This window comes from Rhinatrema bivittatum, chromosome 4 (assembly GCF_901001135.1).
Source record: "Rhinatrema bivittatum chromosome 4, aRhiBiv1.1, whole genome shotgun sequence".
NCBI lineage: Eukaryota > Metazoa > Chordata > Amphibia > Gymnophiona > Rhinatrematidae > Rhinatrema > Rhinatrema bivittatum.
The window spans coordinates 458,915,052-458,937,550 of NC_042618.1; the positions used below are offsets into that span (position 1 = coordinate 458,915,052).

Here is a 22,499-nt window from a genome sequence, read left to right on the forward strand (position 1 = left end):
CGCGGCCCGGCGCGCAGGAGTCCCGCTCGCGCGCGGGGATTTACGCCTCCCTCCGGGAGGCGTAAATCCCCCGACAAAGGTAGGATGGGGGTTTAGACAGGGCCGGGCGGGTGGGTTAGGTAGGGGAAGGGAGGGGAAGGTGAGGGGAGGGCAAAGGAAAGTTCCCTTCTAGGCCGCTCCGATTTCGGAGCGGCCTAGGAGGGAACGGGGGTAGGCTGCGCGGCTCGGCGCGCGCAGGCTATACAAAATCGATAGCCTTGCGCGCGCCGATCCAGGATTTTAGTAGATACGCGCGACTACGCGCGTATCTACTAAAATCCAGCGTACTTTTGTTTGCGCCTGGAGCGCAAACAAAAGTAGGCTGATCGCGCTTCTTTTAAAATCTACCCCTATGTTTTTATGTTCTTAACTCTGCGCCCCCCCCCCTCCCCCCGGAACACCTCTTTCTGTTTCACACAAAAGTATGCACAAAATCGCTTTTGGATTTGCATAAGGCCTTTCATAAGGCCATTTACATGCATAATACAGGTTTTTTTTTACATGCAAACAGCTTTAAAAATTCAACCCCAAATTTAACACCCCTCTTAAAGAAAGAAACCAAGAAAATATCCCCCCACCCTCCTGGACCACACTTATCTCTTTTGTGGGGATCTCTGATGTAGTAAGAGGCAGGATCAATCCCTCGCAACTCCTGCTTTGCTATCTTTGGGTCAAAAATGGAGCTGACTGGCTGGCCCTGAAGCCAGAGACATTTTGTTTTCTGGCCATACAGCCTACAGTGGTGAAACAAAATGGCTCTGGCGCCTGAGGATCACTCCTACCTCTTACTACTTCGGAGACCACCACAAAAGGGGATAGTGTGGTCTGTGGGGAGGGAGAGGAAATTTCATGTCTGGAGGGGGGGGGGGGGGCGCTTCTTTGATTTTCTTAAAGAAAAGTCTACGGAAGAATACTGAATTTCAGGAGGATTTTAATTTGGTTTTTAAAAATGAAGCAAAATTAAATGCGCATATTTCATCACATTTTTAATTTTGTTTAAAAATGAATGCACCGCTTCCTGATTCTGAAACGAAAGATAGACCCACAAGTTGATTCCGATCAGGTTGCCATGGAGTCAATTTAAAAAAAGAAAATACTCACTCCCTAAATTAAAATATATCTAAATTTAGGGAGCTTTTCAGACAAATTCAGGAGTTTAAGTTTTCAGCTGAAAATTCACTAAATTTAGACATCTAAATGTACAGTTTTTACAGTTAGACCTGCAATTTAGACAGCAATTTTCAAAAGCCATTTAAGCAGATAACTGGCTATTTTACCAGGGTAAGAGGGCTTGTTGAAAATTGCTCATCCTCCCAGTTTTTACTTGTACTCCATTGAGTTAACGTGTTCCCGGGGGGATAGGGATAGGGATAGGGTGGGGAATGCAATGCCACGTGTAACTTGGAATTTTCATAACTGCACGTGTTGTTTTGAAGGGGAAAAAGCCTGCAGAAAAAGCAAATGCAAATATCTATGGGCACATTTTCCGCACTCCTCCAAAATTTCAGCGCAGGACGCTTAAAATCTCTGACAGAGGCACTGCTAGCACGTGAAAGAACTCAAGTTGAAGTTAAAACATATATCCCCCAGAAATATGCTACTGACCCCCTGAAATATTCACCTGCTTGGCCCTTATTTCAATGTCCAGTGCCTACCCTGGGTGGATAAGTATTCTTCATTTCAATATGGAGGAAATTTAACACATGCAGGAGTTTCGTTTATTGTGACAGTAAAAGCATTTCCACGCTTCCCACTGTGACAGCAGACAGATACAAGAAAATTACTTTCCCCAGGATCTGGCTATGTCAGCCTGTCTCTTCAGGATAAAAAGCCTGCCACGCCATTCATTCTCTATGTACCCATTCCTTGTTAGACCACGCGCAACCACAGGCAGTTTCTTTCCTGCTGTTGGCCGAGTTAGATCAGTACTAGGACCACTATCTCGCTAGTATGTTTCTAGCCCAGCTGCTCATTTCTAAAGTTTTCCAGTTCAGGCGGCCCCTTGGCTCTCTGGGCCCTCGTTCACAGCTGCTGTGAGTTTTCTCCACACACCCCCCACCTTCTTTCCCCTCTCCTCGCCATCATAGCGGCAATCCTACGCTGAGAGGGTTGGACTGAAGCGTCCTTCAGAGCCTGGTACGAATGTGGTCTATGGTCAGCATGCAGGTATCACTTCTGAAGGATGGTCAGGACTCTCTCACCTCCCAACTACTTTCATGACTAAAACTTTATAATGAATAGAAAAATAATTTACAGGGCCCTGAGGTAGCCAAGCTGAAACCAGCAGGCTACAACTACACCTCCCTGCCCCAGAAACCAACTTGGTTGGTGCCAGTAGGTTGCTGGTGACCTGGTATCATCCAGCAAGGTCACGTGAACCGAGGCGACAGGATGCTCAGGCAACAGCTCACTAGTGTTGGTAGCCATATTGTAGACTACTACAAAGCTTGATGGCAAGACATGGGCAGGGGCAGGACCAGTGCAAATGTATTCGGCGCCCTAGGCAAACCATTGGTCATGCAAGCATCCCCCAATTTACCTATTGAAAGCAGTTCCAGCACAACACTCCCTCCTAGTGGCGGTGATGGCACCAGCACAGAGCTTACTTCTTCGATAGTATGGTCCTTTGGCACCACATCCCTCTGGGCCACATACTGGCTGGAATTTGCTGCCCTTAAAATTTTATCCCTCTAGATGACTGCCTAGTTTGCCTAATGGAAGCACCAGTAAGAGGATGGGTGTTGGATTAAATATGGAAACTTGTAATGCTTAAGCTACCCAGGATGGTGAGGAAGAGAACTAAAACTTAGACAAGACGCAAAATCCTACAAGTGCACAAAGTTTCCACTCCTGGACTTGGTTATCTTTCACAATGTAACCAGAATAAGTGGGCAATAGTTTTTAATCTGCGGTCGTCTACTGTATGTATTTGCTGTCATAAACCATCCCTCTGACACTTAAAGTACGTCTAAAGTGGTAGTTTTGTACCAGCCTGCAATCACTTTACATCAAATGCACGTCTATTTAATATTATTTTAATATATGTGTTTAATTGTAAACCTACAATGGTTTTTGTTTTTTTTTTTTTGCTTTTATCGGAGGAATATAGCAAGCTCCAAATAAATAGCACCAGTTTTCAAAGGAAAAGTATACACGTATTTTCTATTTCACAAGTATCCTGCCACAACTATCCGCGCGTGTTTACTCCTGCTAATTTGTACACCGAGCTTTCTTGGAAACATGATTTCAGCATCTTCTTCGGAAAATGCGAAAGTCACAGGTGCAAGAGCAATCCTCTCCCCATCGCTGATCCCAGGACCACCTCTGCTTGCTCTGGGTGATCTTACGTGCACACGGGGCGCGTCTCTGAAAATTACCCTCCGTATGGGTGAGCATCATTTTTCCAAATATGCATCCCAATTTATCAAGTTCTTCCATGTTGATATTTGCCCTGGAACGAAGAAAATGCAATCCGGTAGCAGAATTGTGAACTCGATAGATGCAGTTTAGCATCCTAAGTGTTGTGGAATTGGGTTATCAGTGGACCAGGCATAGAGCACGCATTGCATGGGTCAAACAAACCCTTTTGCTAAGTTTCCAGAGATATGCTAGTGCTACTAATCTTGCATCTGCAAATACATGGAGTGGTTTGGATGGCAGCTGGAGAGCTTTCACATGGCCAGCACTCTGAGTCAAATGAATCACCAGACTAACCAAAAATGCCATCTACTTCGGTGTGTTTCACTGGAGATTTAATACATAACCTGTGTCCAGATGACATGATCCTCATAACTGAATTCCAAAGTTGAGTGTTACCTGGATGATTTAGCTTGTGTGTGTCTTACAGAGCTGGAGTGATCACCTGGCTTCGGGGGTGGGAGGCAAAGGTGAGATAGCTTTTTCACTCCATCATTTCAACACCCTATTTATCAGAGCAGATTCATTACTGTTTTGCTTCAGTTTCAGTACAGTGCAAATATTGTTGGTATTGCCTGGGGCATGTCTCCTACTGAAAACACTGATGCATTATTTTTATTGATGTATTCTATCACCATTTTATTGTTTTATTCTTTTTTTTTTCACACTGAAGCTGAAACAGAGCCAATGTTTGATGTATCTGCACATAGTGTTTTAAACTACAGAAGTTGAAAAGGTAGGCCCAAATAATTGTAGATAGCCTAGTGGTAGAGGGTGGAGTAAAATGATGAGCTGAGGGCTGGTGGGAGAGGTGTGAGGGTTAGAGTAGAGAGTTGCCTCTGTTCCTCTATCCACCACCACCCTCAGTATGACCTTGAGGTCGCTAAGCTGACTGGTACAGCAACCTCAAAACATAAGTAGTTGAGCGCAAGGACATTGTAACCATGTGAATAATATTCCACTAAATTATCATTACTTTATGGATTTTTTTCCAGGGTGTGTTCATCTGGGAAATAATGTGAAACAGGCCTACGTACTGTACATTTTACACTCCGGTAAGTTTGTCTAAATAGGTCAATATGGCAAAGAAAAATGTCCTTGCATGCAGCAACCATTGGATTCATCTCATATCTAATATAGCAGATGAGCAGCATGAAATCCTATATTGTTTGTGCTCTAAAATCTAAGGCGTTATTTCTCTTAACATGTGGAAAAGGTGCCCTTGACATATCTCCTCCAGCACAGAGTAAATTAGGCTAACCTGACAGCCTGTGATGGCACTAGTGTTGAACGAGGTATAAATATAACAATTTAGACTGCGTCTCCATGGCAGAGACAGCCAGTGAAGATACAATATGTATGAACTAGGGTGTATTTTTACCAGAGGCGTTGCTAGGTACCTAAAAGATCCAGGGCATGGGCACATAAGTCTTCTGTTCCTCTTCTCTCCTGCTGAGATTTTGATAATTAACTCAATCACGACCAGAAGCTTCCCCTCCACACAAGAACAATTCTTTAAAAACTCATAACTGGACATTGCCCAAAAGATCTCTGTTCTGTCATCCAGGAGTCATGCTAATGACCTGTGACAGAGAAACCACCAGACCTGGATTTCTCAATAGTGTTACTCCTGGGGGAATTCTGCAGACAAAAATTTAAAATTCTGCAAAATTCTGCATATTTTATATTGGGTCTAAATAACACAATATACATGTAATTAATTTAAAATGTAATACAGAAAAAGGGTTATTACTTAAAGATGCAGAGTTTTAAATATTTTGAGGAGAATTTCCCTAGAAGTTCACTGTAAGAGTGTCTCTTCCACCCTCTCTCTCTCTACTCCCCTGGCCAGTTGCCTTTCACTTTGCACCAACTCCTCCACCTGCCACTATCTCTTCCCTCCCCCTCTAGGCTCAATCCCTTCCACTCTATCTCCACTCCCAGAGTTTGACCCCTCTCTCAATATTGCCTCTCACACAGGCTCCCTCTCTCTCTCACACACACATACTGGTTCCTTCTCTCTAGTGCACCCCCCCCCCCTCATACAGGCTTCCCTCTCTCTTGTGAACACACATGTTCATACAGGCTCCCTCGCTCTTTCTCTCTCACAAACACAAACACACACACACACACACCCTCATACAGGCTCTCTCTCTTGCACAAATACCCATATAGGCTCCCTCTCTCTCTCTCTGTCAAGCATACACCCTTACACAGGCTACCTATGTCTCTCTCTAACACATCCCTACACACTGGCTCTCTCTCTCTCTCACAAAAACACACACACACACACACACACACCCCCTCATACAGACTCTCTCTCTTGCACAAATACCCATATAGGCTCCCTCTCTCTCTCTCTGTCAAGCATATACCCTTACACAGGCTACCTATGTCTCGCTCTAACACACCCCTACACACTGGCTCTCTCTCTCTCTCTCTCTTACACACACACACACACACACCTTCACACAGTGTCTATTTCTTACACATACACATACCCTCACATAGGCTCCCTCTCTCACGAACAAGCACCTCACATACACACAATCCCTTTTTCACACATACCAGCTCCCAATCTCTCACACATATACACACTCCTTCACAATCTCCTCACACCCTCACCCATGCTCTCTCTCACTCCCCAGGCTTGCAGTCTTACATGCACACAGACACACACACACTCACTCTCACCAAGGCGTGCTCCATCTTCACCATGAGCGGGGGACCCTGGAGCCTGCTTCTTCTTTGCCATGAGCGGAAGCCTTCCTGCTCACGGCATGCAGGGGCCTGCCAAGTTCTGCGCAGATTCTGTGCAACTGCGCAGGAGAGGAATTCCCACAGGACTATTAGTGTGCCTAGGGTGGCAAAAGTTGGGGGACAGTAGACTGGCTGTGTGGAATCTTTCAACAGAGAGCAGCCCTCTATGGGTGGGGGTAGGGGAGTGAGTCTTGGGCATATAGAGCAAAGTGGGATCGTTTTGGGGAGGTTAGGAATGGCTGAATGGGGATCATTGGAAGGTGAGGTTGGGGGTTGAGAGGGGACCAATGGGAATGTGTTTGTATGTGAGAGAGAAGGGAAGGGGCAGTGTTTGTGTGTCAGAGATAGAAAAGATTGGTGCCAGGTGTGTGTGTATGCATACTAGTATGACATGGATTCCCAAACCGGACGTTTAGTGGACAAGTTATCCGGCCACAGGTAGCCAGTTAAATAAATACATAAATGGGACAAGTTATTTATTAGTATTTATTAATCGCTTTCCAGATAAAAATTATTGCCCAAAGCGATGAACAATGAAATCAATTTATCATAAAATTATAATAAACATCATAATTAAAATAAAACATAAAAACATAAAACAGTATTTCCAACATTTTCCAGTCGCACTCTTTTTCTTATGCAAGCCTAATTCACCTACTGCCATCCTGAGACAGCTGTTTATTGTTTATGAGCAATTATTAACAAATGTTCATTATTTGCAAACATAAACCAAGTCTTCAATTTCTTCTGAAATCTAGGCAAATTTGACTCTTCCCTCACCTCCAGAGGCAAACTATTCCATGAATTCGGGATTACATTTGAAAATGATCTTGCACCCAGTTCAGAATGAGTAAACGTTTTTATCAGTGGAAGATCCAAATATCACCTTCCTGCAGATCATAAATTTCTTTTGGCTACAAGCCATTGCATCCCGTTGAATATACTTGCTTTAACTTATCCGACTAACCATAGCCAGATAACTTTAAACATAACTGGATGTTCTTTTTGAATACCGCCAGTTACATATAAAGTTATTTAGCTATGGTTAGCCAAAAAGAATATATCCGGTTAAGTCCAAAGTTATAGGGACACATGGGGCCAGATAACTTTAGACCTGCTTCTTTCGCCTGCCGCAGTGTAGCCGTGCTGCACACTATCGCGGGCATAGCGCCACCATAAAAGGTGGTGCTATTTTCCATGCTACTGCCGGCGATAATGTTCTAAACATTATCGCCGGCAGCAGTGCCGCCTGCCTATTTACCTAATCCCCTCCCTAACTCCTCCCCGACTCCTCCCCTCCACCTAATTTGAATGCTACTGCCGTGATAAGGCTCTAATGCATGCGATAATGGCCTTTTGCGGGTTGGAAAATAACCCCCTTAGCTGGATATACCTGATAACTTGTGAGTATCTTTTATCTTGTGGTAACTTTTGAATATCTACTGCTTCATTTTTTCCAACTTTTACAAGGGTTTTGCATTTTGGGGATATTCCCCCTGGCTTTTGGCCTTCTCTTTTTTGGGATGGGCTCAGTGGTATATAAGGGCGTACTGGGCATGCTCAGCAGGCTTTCCGTCTGGATCCTCTGAGATGGAGTTTTGCAGAGGAAAGTGGATTGAAGTGGTAGCTTGGGTGAGCCTCACAGTTTACCACAGGTGTCTAGTGGAGATTTTTTAAGACTTTTGGGAAGAAATTTGCATTTTTGAAAAGTGTCTAGAAGGAGGGCCGTCTTGCACCTTTCCTGATACAGCTGGTTTTCACAGTGGTTCCAACCTGTGAGCATTAATGGTAGGGCAGAGACTACTGGAGAGAAGAGCTTTGAAACAATTACTTTTTTTTCAGTTTCCACAGTGAGGGCCAAAGAATCTTACTGGAGGGAATGGATTTTCTGCTGTTTTGCTTCTGCATTCACTAAGCTATAGGGACAGACGATGGCTGAGTTTTGAGGAGCGAGTCTAAAGTTTTTGAATGAGGCTTATGATAGTGAGAGAGGATCATTTTCCTACCCTCTATGGGGAACGAGTACTGGACACTGATTCAGTGGGAGAACACGAGCGAGGAGAGTCGGCACTATGGACAAAGACTGTGGCTCTTGCAATCATGATTTTCATTCTACTGTCAGGGCTGGCGCGAAGCGTTAGGCGGACTAGGCGGTGCGCAGGCAGTGTTGCTGGATGTGAGGGTGGTATTCTTTTTAACGCGAAGGAGTCGGGCGGCAGGTTTGAAATTGTAGGACTCGCGTGCTGGGATGTGCCAGTCAGTGAAGTAAAGGGAGCTCTGGCGATGCGAGCACTGTGACTCCGTCTACTGTTTATGATTTTTGCAGTATTGTCTTGGATCTTGTTTTTTTAAATTAAAGTAAATTTTCTTTTCTGTTGAACACCAATATAGGCTTTATGCTGTGATTTTTTTGATGCCTCAACAGTCTTTTAACGTTTCCCAAGTGAGTATTATCTTGAGTTTCCTCTTCTCAGCCGACTCTTTTCCAAGCTGAAAAGCCCTCTACCCTTTGTAACCTCTCATCACAGGAGAGCTGTTCCATCCCTTTCATCATTTTTGTCTCCTTCCTCTGCACCTTTTCTCGTTGCCTAGGTGTGGCAAAACTCTAAATCCATCACTGGAAACCACCTGGCGTGGGTCCAATGGCTGTTCTATACCCACCTCTTATCAAATTTTGTGCATGCAGAGACAGGCCACATCCGCTTATAGAGTAGGAGGCACCGCTACAAACATTTTGTACCATTTGTCACAAGGTGCCAGGCATGCATGCAAGTGACATCTCTAGACAAAAGGACGTTTTAAGTAACAAAGAAACCCCTGGCCAATTTCAACCATCTAGTACAACCACCACTAAAATTATTCAGGAGCATCGCCCAATAAAACTTCTTCTATGTGGGACTGAAGTCTTGGGTCTATACAGCACAGGAGAGAATCCCAATATAAAACCTGCACCTCAAGTTCTACAGTGCCCTGTGTTCACCAAGAAAGGGTGCAGAGCAGAAAAGGACATTTCTCCTTAACACTCACCATAGTAAAATAATATTCAAATTCAGTAACAGCAACACTAACTCCTTCCATACCAGGAACATTGTGTAATAATTCAAAACCCTGCAAAAATATACTTAGAACCTATAGGAAACCTTCCATACAGGCTAACTACCAAACAATAACAATCTTACCTATGAAAAGTAAATATCGCAAATATTACACCAATACATCTCTTAAGGAAAACAGAACAATCATGCTGCTACAGTATAGAAGCCTACAGAGAAACTACTTGCTAACAGACTACCTCGCCTTGGTCACAATGCAGAAAACAGACCCTCACCAAATACAGAATAAAGAAATCATAAAGTAGAAATACCAATGTGCAGCTAAAAACTGAACTGGAAACTGCAAGAAGCCAGACTCTATGCAGGGCAACAATGAAAAAACAAGAACATCACCATTCCTCATAAAACGTCAAACAATAAAATCAAGAAATATAAAACATCAATCATTATAGTAAAACCATTCTAATAAAAATAAATATTTCATAACAGTTGACAAACAGAATAACATCTAATAATTATAAACTCATAGAAACACACACAGGCTCTCATTCCAACAGGCTCCCTCTCTATCTCTCTCTCTCATACACACACTCCCTCACACACATACACAGACCCACAGACTGTCACTTCCACAGGCTCACACACATACTCTCATTCTCATAGGCTCACACACATAGGCTCTCCCTTACACATACACACACATATGCTGTCGCTCTCAGAGGCTCCCTTACACACAAATACAGACAGACCTCCTCGTGCACATCCCCCCCACACACACACATACAGACTTTCACTCTCCAAGAATCTCAATCACACCTACAGGCTCTCACTCACACACTCTCACTCCAGGTCTCCTTCACATTTCCTGGCCTCTTCTTCAACCACTACTGGTGCTGCCAGGCCTCTTCTTCAGCTGCCATGGGATGGGATACACGGTAGCCCTGCTGGGGTTCTCCTTCTCTTCTTCAGAACCCAACAGCTGCCAAAGGAGGCTTGGTGCACTGAGGAGGAGATTCAGGGCACGGGCCCTGTGTGCTCAGAGCTAATGACACCCCTGATTTTTACCAAGGTGGGCTAAGCTGAGCACACATTTACTCCCATTTCTTCACATATATTTGTCACATTACTGTATTCACAATTTAATAAGGATTTTAGCATACAAAAATTTGCGCACAAATGAGAGCACCTTCATGACAATCCCATATTAATGAAAGCATTATTTTTTACTCCCCAATGCAGGGATCTGCATTAAAGCCCTGAAGGCTTAACTCATGTTTTCTTAGTACTGGAAATTTAACTTGTGGGAGTAAAGTTAACTCACATTTCCGGGAGCAGTGTAAGTCTATCATGCTGTGCCAGCATGGTCCTAGTCGTGTCTCTAAGGTGCAGGGTGGACCATTGCATTTGGGAGCCCCGGGTCCAGGGCAATGTTGGAGTGGCACTATAGACTAACACTAGCCCTAGAAATACGAGTTAACTTTACTCCACCTCTGTCTCGAGTTAAATTTCCAAACCTAAAAAAACAGGTTTAGCAGTAGCACTAGGGTACCCAAGTCTGGGTCCCTGAGTCAGAGACCCTCTGCCCCGGAACCCCAGGGACCCCAGAGTCAGAGGGACACTGTCCTGGCACTCCCAAGTCAGACATGCAGAATTTGTTGCATGTGGAACTCTCTATCATTACCTAAGCTCTCTGGGAATGCACTTACAGTAGCAAAACTGTCATTCTTGTGCAGTGCTTGTTGTATGTACAACTGTCTATCGCTGCCACTTTATGCATCTCTGCGTTATTATTATGATTAGTTATTCAATTTGATTGACTGCCTTTTGATACAGTGTCATCAAAGCGAATTACTATAAAATCCAAGAAATTATAAAAACTTAACACAAATAAATACATAAAAAGCTAACAGTGAAAATATACAGTTTACAAACAATTACCACACATATCAAAGAGAAAGACAAGTTAATCTAAATTTCTAAGCTTGTGAAAAGATTCAGGCTTTTAAATGTTTGTGAATATTTGGATACTTCTTGTCTTTTTGATCATTAATGGTGTATTGCTCCATGTGGAAGAGGCTGAATACCTGAAAGCTGTAAAACGAGTATGTCCTAATCTAACAACAGAAGGGGAAGGGATTATAAGCAAGGCCTGCTGGGAGGATTGCTATAAATGACTGAGTAGGTACAGCCGGCCCTCCAGAGGACAGGGTTTTATGAACTAAACAAAAGTATTTTGAATTTGAGTCTGTAGTTGATAGGGAGCCAGCTGGCTCAAAGTTTTTTGCACCAAACGAAAACAACAAAAAAATAAAGTTTGCCCGCTGTGTTTTGAATTAGCTGCAGCCTCCACACCTGGCGAAGCGACTGGCGTAAGACCTGGGAGAGCAGCTGGCAGAGGGTCTGTGGGCCAGGCAGGAGCTGCAGGGCAGCAGCGCGATGAGGGATGGCAGGCCTTACACAGCGAAGCAGGAGGTGACGGCGAGCGCTGCACGAAGCTCTCAATTGTTCTGCGGTAAGTGCCTGCCCAAAAGAGCTTGATGGACAATGCTAGACAGTTCTGCATACAATTCTGTACACTATTGTGTCTGCCCCCAAACAGATGCACTTTTTAAACCTTTTGCTTGTCCAGTGTGTCTTTCCAGTTGTTTTATAGGCACAAATCATGTTTTATTTCTCCACATAAAATGTGTTGTCTATGCATAATATATGTTTTGTGCACATAAAGCAAACCTGTGCACCTAAGTCCATGGTGAGAATTGTCCTAAATCCTGCACGTAGGCAGCACATAACTTGAATGGGTCATTGTAGAATTACCCTCCCTGAGGACAATTTGCAAAGCGATGTACTCCAGTCCAAAAGCATTTTACCAGTGGGAACATCTCCCTCCCTCCACGTGGCTGAAAAGTCCTGACTTCTTCCACGTGGCGCAGACTCTCGCTCCCGGCGAGAGGAGGCGCCCCCTGCGGCGCGCTTAGCTCAGGGGAGGGGAAGTGTGCGCGCGCAGCTGGCGTTTTCAAATCTTCGTGCCTGCTTTTTCAGCAAATTTCTAGCCGCAGAGAAAGAGTAAAAAAAAAAAAAAAGGTGCGAGTGCCCGTGTGCGCTTAGCCCCCTGCAGCAAGTTTCAAAGGAAAATGAATGTGCGTGCGTTCACTTTGAGAATCGGCGCAAAGCCCACCCTTAAAATGCACGCACAGCCTTTGTCCTTACGCGCGCAGTTTGAAACCACTTAAAGAGCTGCCGTATTGTTAGATCAATCTATGGGACCTATTTACAAGGACGCCTTAAAATCAGCTGTTAACCTCACGTACTCTCTTTTTTTTTTTCTGCAGAGCGCGAGGTCACCGGATACCGTTTCATATTTTGGTGCTGGCGAGAGAGGCGTAAGGAGTGCTCCCTCTGAAGGGGTCTGAACGCTTCAACCTGACAAAGGACTTCATGTACCAGAATTCCCTGCTTCATGACGGGTTTACTTACAGTCTGCAATACAGCTGTAATTAGGACATTGAGAAACTCTCTGTCAGCACATTGCACATTTTCATTTTTTTGGCTTCGCTGTTCTTATTCTCTGATAAGCTTTCACTGCTGTAACCTAGATTAGAACAATGGATGTATTATGTGATGGGCTGTATTACTGCAGACTCGCGAATTCCTTTCCAGAACTGCAAGTCCCAGCAGCCTCTCCTGCAGAACATGGGAGAAGTTTCACGAAAGTTCCAGGGTGTCTAGGGAGGGGGTCAGTAGCCCCTTCAGCCGGAATATGCTTGCTCAGCAATGCTTAGAACGCATGTGTAAAAGATAAGAACTGTAAAGCGCATAAGAGTCTGCTCCTGGAGGGGAGGGGCATGCAGTTGTACTGAGCCTTTGTCTTAGCTGCATCTTGCTGGCAATAAAAGTCTATCTTTACGGATCAGTTGTCTGGACCTCCTTACTGACTAAAAAGAGACGGTTACATTTGGCGAGCCAGCCAGGAGGTACCGGGGACGCTATTTTAGCCCCCCAGTTGGTCCAGGGGATTTTGTGGCGGAGTGATCCCCCAGACTTGCCTGGTGAGTGGCCACCGCTGAGTTCAGTGATCAGGTATCTGAGGGGGTCATTCCACGGAGATCCTCTGAGACCTTTGGGCTGGTGATCCGGGAAGAAGGCTTTCATGACGTTCGGAAGAACCCTGCAGGCGAGTATTATGGGAATGATGGGAAAAGTGAAGAATAGCTAAAAGAGTAGCAAATAACCGGTCCATCCGTGAGGGGACCGAGGGGGCTTTGATCACACCCCAAGCGGTGGTTTGGTAGGAATTGCATTCCGAAAGCCACGCGCATAAAAAGAGGAAAAAGAAGTAACGCATACGATAGTGGGAATAGGTTTCTTGTTGTGTGAAAGTGACCCTTTTGTGTCTGACGGATACGGACCCCTTACCTATCCGTCTTCCCTTCCCTCCTTTGTCTGTGAATTCTATCCTGATGGGAGGGGGCGGTTCGACTCCATTAAAAGTCATGACGGAACACTATAGGGAAGTGTTCGATAGACATAAATGTACTAAACCCGGAATGATTCAACGATGCACCCATAGGTGGCCCAGTTTGTGTGTAAATTGGCCTCCGGTAGGAACTTTCGATTTCCAAACGGCCACGAGGGTCCAGAAAATAGTTAGTGAAGAAGGGAATCCGGGTTGCCCTGAGGATATACCGTACATAACTGCTTGGATTGCAGTCATTGAGAATCCTCCGTCGTGGGCAAAGAAGTTAGTGGAGGGAGCTGCCCTCGTAATGGTGGCTCAGGCGCACAAAATGGGGAACTGGAAGTCCCCATTATTAATTAAGGATTGTAATGTATGTAACTGCTATCTGTGAATTGCAAGCACATGTACCAGGGATTTTTTGTTTTTAATTGTTTTAAACCCTAATAAGAAGAGATTTTGGTTTACAGATGCTGCACAAGACTACTATACAACAAATTAATGTACAGTGTTAAGTTAAAATACTGATTTGATTACTGGAGAATGCATTTACTGGTGTTGAAGTTTAGAACTTGATGGCAGTTAAGGGTTAACGGCAGAGATAATTACAGGAGAGAGGAGGGGATCGAGCCAGAGGAAAAAAAAAAAAAAAAGACGTTGAGCCAGTGCGTAGTGCATTCAACATGGCTGTGCGTTTCAATGCTTGTCTCATATATATTATCTGTTATTTAAAAGTTACATTGGAACGCATGATAAAGTATGAACTCCCTTTTGCTGACGCAGTTTATTTTGAAGCTGTCTCTGGGAAATTTAGAGAAATGATTAAGAATGGGTTCTTTGTTAAAGTTTTTCTTGTTGCTTCTTTGGCTAGCAGTAGTTAAATATGCAGAGCTACTCCCTGTTTTAAGGAACTGGCAAGATAAGACAGCCAAGCATGTGCAGCGCTGACTGTGAGAATTACAGGATGCCGTTTGTAAAAAAAACAAAAAAACCGGAGAAAACAAAGACTTAATATTAAAAATTTTGATTCAGTGGCAGGCGCAAGATAAGGATTATTGGAAGTTGTGGGCAAGAGAAGGGGCCACTATGCAAGATTAGGAACAAGAGCAAATATGAGTCGGCCCAAATGATAAAGTAGTGGCCCCCACACACATATATATATATATTGCAATTATGTTCTTTTACCACTGGTGGGGGCTGGGCTCTGGCTATTACCATATGTTCTTAGTGTTTGCAATGTAATTGATACAAGGCTTCCAAGGGTTTGATCATCACTCCTGCACACCTAAAGCGCCCCCCTTGGATCCTTGCCTGCAGATCCAGGTTTACTTTATTGAATTAACCCAATGCCAAACTTACAAGTATGAAGGAAGCAATGTTTTGCAGCTTCTCAGCCTCGTCAGAACTGATTTGCCTCCAGGCGCAGGTCACCTATTCAATTTCCAGATGGACTGTGATCTTTTCATCGTATTTTGAGATGTATGGGAACAGGGATCAGGAAGAGAAGAAAAGGGCCCGTCCCTGCAACCAGGAACTTAATAATAGAGACCCGACATCCGAAAGAAGCTGCAGAAGGCCGAAGGCTTTGAGGGCATGAGCCTCAGCCAGTTAAAAGCTATAGCAGACCAAGTATGTGGAAATAGAGAAGTGGAAGAGAAAAGAGAGAAGCAAGTAGAGACATGAAGGAGAAAGTGACTGTTAGCCGCCGCTCTCGAGGACACGCGGACGGGAAGGAGCCAAGACAATGGCAGACCGCGAAGAGGAGGGGGAACAAGACCCCCCCTTTGGGAAAGAATCAGTGTGCGTACTGCAAAAATGAAGGCCATTGGAAGAGAGACTGTGAAGAATGGCAAAAGAAATACGGGAGCCCTGCAGTGAATACTAACGACAAAAATGGACCTGCACCGACACAAAGGGGCCGAGGAGGAAGGAGATCGGACAACCCCCACTGGCAGATGGCGGGGGAGGCGACAAGGAGCATACAGCCTGAAGAGACCGGGAGGGAAGAATCCCCATTGACCCTCTGGTGGAGATCCACGAGGTAACACAACAAAAATCAGGGGCCTGTGGACTCAGAGGCCAACGATCTGTCATGACTGCACCAATCGGCCCCCCCGACGAAAGAGACTGTTTCTATAGTGGGTGCCTCAGGTCAGGTACTCACTGCCCCTCTGCAGAAAGAATGAAGTATACAAGTAGGCGGGACCATGGTATCCCTTATCGGATGGAACCTGCTGTGTAAGCCTCAGACCACATTGAGATTTCAACCAACAGGGGAAGTTAAAGCCTCCTTCGGGGACCATCCAGTGATACTCATCTGTCCCCTCCAAGAAGAATGGAGACTACATCTTCCCATAGTCGAACGAACCATCGAACATCGATATGAAAACAACACCCCCCTCAACAAAAACGAAGACAACTGATGGATAGTGTACCCCAAGTATGGTTCGAACAGAACCCGGGAGGAATAGCTATCGACGCTACCCCCATATGGATAGAGATGAAACAGAATGCACAGGTGATTAATCAACCTCAATACCCCATTCCATATATGGCCAGACAAGGAATCCAGATACACCTGCAAAGACTGTATGATTTGGGCATTCTTCGGCGAATCCGATCTGCTTGGAACACCCCTTTGTTGCCAGTAAAGAAGCCTGGATCTAATGACTATCGACCAGTACAAGACTTAAGAAAAGTGAATAGTCAAGTAGAAGATCTAGTAGCCCTCGTGCCAAATTCATATTCAATCTTGGCTCAAGTCTCTCCTGCATCAAAGTGGTACAGTGTCATTGATCTCAAAGATGCCTTCTTCTCCGTCCCGGTGGCGGAGGAATGTCAAAAGATTTTTGCTTTCACATGGGAAGATGCAGATACTGGAGTAAAGCAGCAGTACACATGGACACGGTTGCCTCAAGGGTTTAGGCACTCACCTACGCTGTTCGGTGAGCAACTGGCAAAAGATTTAAAGATGTATCAAGTAAAGTATGGGCCAGTCATACAATACGTGGATGACCTTCTGTTGTTTCGAGAGACGTACCTCGAATGTGCGGTATCCACTCTTCAGCTGCTAAAGACGTTGTACTCAAAAGGGTATTGTGCAAGTAAAAAGAAAGCGCAAATCTGTGAATTGGAAGTAGAGTATTTAGGCTTCCAAATACGTGGAGGAACCCGATGTCTGGGGATTTCTCGCACCAGTTCTATAAGAGATCAACCTGTACCCACTTGCAAGAAAGAGCTCCGGGCGTTCCTTGGAGCTGCAGGATACTGTAGGCTGTGGATTGCTAACTATGCTGTTATGGCCCAACCCCTGTACGACAAGTTGCGGGGTAAAGAGGCAGAATCTCAACCCTTCCAATGGGAAGGAAACGAACTGGCAAGCTTACGTCAACTAAAAGAAGCCTTAATTGAACCACCTGCTTTAGGATTGCCAGATGTAATGAAACCATTCCATCTATTCGTCGATGAAAAGAAAGGAATGGCCATTGGGGTATTGACTCAAACTCTAGAATCATAGGAACGACCTGTTGCATATCTGTCAAAAGGAATGGACAATGTTGCAAAAGGATGGCCAGGTTGTCTTCGAAGCATTGCGGCTGCATGCTTACTAATTCCAGAAGCAGTCAAATTAACTTTTGGACAACCTTGAACGTAACAACTCCTCATACTATCCAAGGACTACTAGAAACTCATGGGCCAAAATGGATGACTAATTCACGTCTTGTAAAGTATCAAGCTCTGTTATGTGAAACTCCTGAAATTCAAATACAAGACAGCAAAAACTTGAACCCGGCCACTCTTATGCCGGCACCTGAACCAGTTGCCCATGACTGTGAAGAAGTCATGACTACAATACATTCCAGTAGACCAGACCTGAGGGATCAACCCTGGCAAGGAGCTTGGATTTTATTCACTGATGGGAGCAGCCAAATCATTCATGAGATACGTTCTGCTGGATATGCTGTTGTATCCGAAGATGAAATCGTTGAGGCTCAACCTCTTCCCCCAGGAACGTCTGCACAAAAAGCTGAACTAATTGCCCTTACTCGAGCTCTGCAGTTGGCAGAAGGAAAACTGTAAATATCTATACAGACTCTAAATATGCCTTTCTTACAATTCAAGTGCATGGAGCATTATAGAGGGAAAACAATTGAACAATGCATCAGAAGTACGTGAATTACTAGACGCAGTTTGGCTACCTCGCAAGGTGGCTGTAATGCATTGCAAAGCACACACCAGGAAATCAAACCCTATTGTCAAGGAAATCAGAGAGCAGATGAAGCAGCAAAAAGGGGCAACTCGGGAATCCTTCCAAGCAGTATTAATTGCATCGAATCATCAGGCTTCAGGCAGTCCTGGAGCTCATCACCAACGACTGCTTTCGCTCTTAAACTCTGGGCAAAACAAAATACCAAAATTATGACTGCAGTGTACCAGAATAGATTGGTTTTAGATTATCCTCTGGCCCAGGAAGGAGGGTTTGTGGAACATTTAACCTCTCCAATTGTTGTTTACAGGTAGATGACCAAAACAAGGTTATCCAAGACATCACTGATCGCATGGTCAAGATGGCACACGTCCCTGTCCAGCAATGGAATAGTGCTTGGGACTGGACCAATGGATTCCGTGGTTGGTTTTCCATGATCGATGGATTTAAGAGCTTGTTTGTTATCCCAGCCAGTTTAATTCTGTTTTGTTTTTTAGGACCCTGAATTATTCCTTTCTTGCTCAAACCGCCTTCGTCAGGTGATGAAGGACATTGCTGAATGCAAAACCGCCACGCAGCTTCTGTCACTGTACATGTATTCCTCTGAGCCTATAGAACCTGTTTAACCATCCTCATGTTTTATCCTGGGCCATCTTCCCATACATGACAAGTTCGGGCTACAAAGGGGGGTGGAGCCATTAGGGCCCATCCGTCTCAAACCCGTGAAGAAACCATCGGACTGTTTGGGAAATTAGGGCCCCCTGAGAACTCAAATTGCTAATTTTTCTTGTTTCTGTTTCTTTCAGCTCCACAGTTGCGTTGTGATGGTGTGATACTTTTCATAAAGAATGATAAGTATCAAAGGGGGGAATGAAGGGGTCTGAACGCTTCAACCTGACAAAGGACTTCATGTACCAGAATTCCCTGCTTCATGACGGGTTTACTTACAGTCTGCAATACAGCTGTAATTAGGACATTGAGAAACTCTCTGTCAGCACATTGCACATTTTCATTTTTTTGGCTTCGCTGTTCTTATTCTCTGATAAGCTTTCACTGCTGTAACCTAGATTAGAACAATGGATGTATTATGTGATGGGCTGTATTACTGCAGACTCGCGAATTCCTTTCCAGAACTGCAAGTCCCAGCAGCCTCTCCTGCAGAACATGGGAGAAGTTTCACGAAAGTTCCAGGGTGTCTAGGGAGGGGGTCAGTAGCCCCTTCAGCCGGAATATGCTTGCTCAGCAATGCTTAGAACGCATGTGTAAAAGATAAGAACTGTAAAGTGCATAAGAGTCTGCTCCTGGAGGGGAGGGGCATGCAGTTGTACTGAGCCTTTGTCTTAGCTGCATCTTGCTGGCAATAAAAGTCTATCTTTACGGATCAGTTGTCTGGACCTCCTTACTGACTAAAAAGAGACGGTTACACCTCTGACCCCCAATTTGTGGTTCAAGGCAATCCACGGTGAAGGGGGAGGGGGTAGGATGGGGGATCGGTCTGGGCTGAGGGCTTGGATCCCCCTTGGCAGAAAGCGTTTCATGACCCTGGCGTTAAATCTGGATTTGAGTGGCAGAACACGTTATTGCCAATGTGTGCTACATTGGGCGCTGCACACTCCCTCCCCTCCAACCCGCCTGACTGAAAATCAAAGCCCCCGCAGGCCAATTTCCCCCCCATAGACATCTCAATCAAGGTGTTCCAGTTCCCTAATCTACCCCCCTGGCCCATTGGCCTATCCGCTGAGAGATCCTTGAATAGCAAGTTGGGGAAAGGAGGGAGCGCTCTACCCTCCTCTCTCTCTAGCATTGAAATTCAAAATGGTTGCCGGTCCTCCCCTTTTGTAGCAGATGAAGTCATGAGGAGAGGATTGAGGAGCACTCCCTCCAGCCCCCAGTTTGCAGTTCAAGGAAATTCAAGGGTTAGCCTGTGACAGGGGGTGGGGGGTAGGGGTGGCAGACCTGGATGTGGATTAAATGTCCTAAAGCTTCTTGGTCATGATATCCTGGGGAGAAAGGGCCAAACAGCCCAGTTTGCTGACAGGGGGAGGGAGGGAGTTCATTCTCAGGGGCTTTGATCTTCAAATAGGAGAGTGGGGAGAGCTTAGAGCCCTCAGTGGGGCTTGCTTAGCCACCTGAAGTAATCCTAAATCTTAACCACACCTCTTGAGGCTCTTGGGACTAGGACAGGTCACTGTTGATGATAGGATGTTGGATTCACTGGACCTTGGTGTGACCTAGCATGGCATAGCTTTAAAAAGAACATAGATGCAAATTCAGAGGACCCCCCTTGGCAGTGGTGAGCTGGCTTGGAGGAACACAGCACCAGTGTTCCCTCTACGGTACACTGGAGACCACCAAAAATGTTCTCCCTACCAGGTACACTCCAACTATCCCATGGCCTTAAAAGCACAGGGCCTGGAAGTTTGAAGGAGCTTCCAGGCCCATGAAGTTTAAGCTGCAGGATAGCTGGAGTGTGCCTGGTGGGGAGAAAGGAATTGTCGGTCTCCCATGAACCTTAGCGAGAACATTGCCCAACACTGTCTTCTGCCTCTAGTTTAACTGAGAAGGAGAGAAACCTAGGAAACTCGAAGCTGCATCCTGACCTTTAGAAAAAAAAGAATAAAGCCACTTATATGTATTTTAGATAAAGAAGAGACAGGCATGAGTGTTTGCCTTTTCTTCAGACACAATGGGACCCCATTCTTCATTCAGAAATTGGGCTTCCCATATCAGTTCCTAGAACTTGTACATAGCAGGCACGACATCCCATGATTCATTTTCTAACATATCATAGGTAAGTAAATTATTCTTTATGGCACAATTCTCATATAACTATCCCTCAAAAACATGTGGAAGGCATTTCCCTTTCAGTTTCCAAAGCACGTGATGCATTTATTCCTTATTGCTCAGTTCACCTCAAACTCCACTGAGCCTCATTTGAAGGAAAGTTAAATGAACATGCATATTACCTTCCCACCATCCTGGTAAACATTTTACACCTGACAAGGGGTAAGCCAACCTCTAGTCTTTGTGGACACCAGTTCGCTTGGGTTCAACATATCCAGATCGAATATGCCTGACATAGAGTTGCATGTGATTGAAGCAGTGTGCATGCAACTCTTTCTCATGCATATTCATTAGGGATGTCCAGTCCTCCTGGAAAACCAATCCACTTGGGATTTTAGGACATTCCTAATGAATATGCATGAGATAGAGTTGCATGCACACAGTTTCAATTGTATGCAGATTTCTTGCATATTCAGTAGGAATATCCTGAAAAAGCCGAGAGGATTGGTGTCCACAAGGACTGGTGGTTTCTTACCTCTGCATGTGACCATGTCATTATATTTATACAAAGGGGAACAAAGTGCTTGTTAAAGTCACCAGAAGGCCACCATATTATCCAAGCCATCGGGAAACCTAATTTATGGCAAGCAGAACCATTTAGGGCCTGATACACTGAGGATTTTCACTTGTCCCTTAACACAGCGATTACATTTCCTCTTTTTAGCTCTGATAAATCTGCAGAAGACAATCTTTCTCACCCTCTCTAATTTCTTTACCTTCCGATAGTTTGCCATGTCCGTGGCTACAACATCATTTCCACTTAACATCCCCTATTTCTTGAAACCTCTTTACTACTTTGTCTGAGAAGTCAAATAAATAATTACAAGCCATAACTGTACTGCATACCATCGCCAACATCTGCCGAACACTGCTGAAGCGAAGATTTACTTTAAGTCTGACATGTAGCCATAACAGACAAATACTGTTATTACAGTAGGCAGTTTAGGCCAGGCTCCATATTATTAGTGTGTATATTTTAGCTAATTGGCTGGTTCTGTGCCAAACCTTTTTTATATCCAAGTCCATGGTAGCTGTTCCTTTCTCTGCAGTCGTTAGAGACAACAGGACACCCAACACTGCTCCTCTGGACCATAAATGGACTGAGATGCATCTTCCACTGACAGAAGTGACTAATAAGCTCAGTTGGCCTGTCCTAGAAACTACAGAGCCGTCTCACACAAATTCAACCCAAAGGAATCTTTTTGAGATTTCCATTTGCTTTGAGAAATTGGAAACATAGCATGGAACATTCTCCATAGTTAAAATTGGAAGTCTCAGATTTTTAGCTCAAGGAACGGATGTTCTTTCACAGCTATGAAAGAAGTTCCAGGCAGCATTCCTCACTTTCATATACCATAGAACTGATTTTTCCAGTCTTTTCTGCTCTAAGATGCATCTCCATAAATACAGAATTTTCCCTACTTTGGTTATAATTTTTTTTAAAAATCCTGTTGACATTTAGGGCCCTGTGAGGACTGGCTGAGCAAGATCCTCTGGGCTGGAGCAGTAAACACTAGGGCTCCAGCCTTTTCACTTGCAATTTCACTTTATTAACTTCACACAGCAAAATACACTTCCCGATATTGCCTGCCTCCGCAGTCTTCTGTAGACACAACTTCCCAGATCGGTTCAGGAGCTCCTGCTCCTGGAGGGAGGGGGCCTCTCTATCCCAGCTGGGCTTCCACTCTTATTTCCCCTCTATCTGGTCCCACCCTCTGAGCTCCTC

At 44.7% G+C, this 22,499-nt stretch overlaps 1 protein-coding gene and 1 long non-coding RNA gene across 5 annotated transcripts in view; one reads left to right on the top strand and one right to left on the bottom strand.

The window, feature by feature from the left end:
• Nucleotides 1–22,499, bottom strand: part of SYT1 (synaptotagmin 1) — a 1,065,451-nt gene that overhangs the window by 38,271 nt on the left and 1,004,681 nt on the right. The window lies entirely within an intron of this gene.
• On the top strand, nt 20–12,791 carry LOC115089138. 4 transcript variants are annotated; one of them, XR_003856014.1, is made up of 5 exons: nt 23–79; nt 3,887–3,926; nt 4,452–4,511; nt 11,607–11,781; nt 12,599–12,791. It is a non-coding gene; the product is annotated as an uncharacterized LOC115089138 (long non-coding RNA). The 4 variants fall into 4 exon arrangements; XR_003856015.1 differs by lacking the exon at nt 23–79 and adding an exon at nt 415–3,427; XR_003856016.1 differs by lacking the exon at nt 3,887–3,926 and having other exon boundaries at nt 20–79.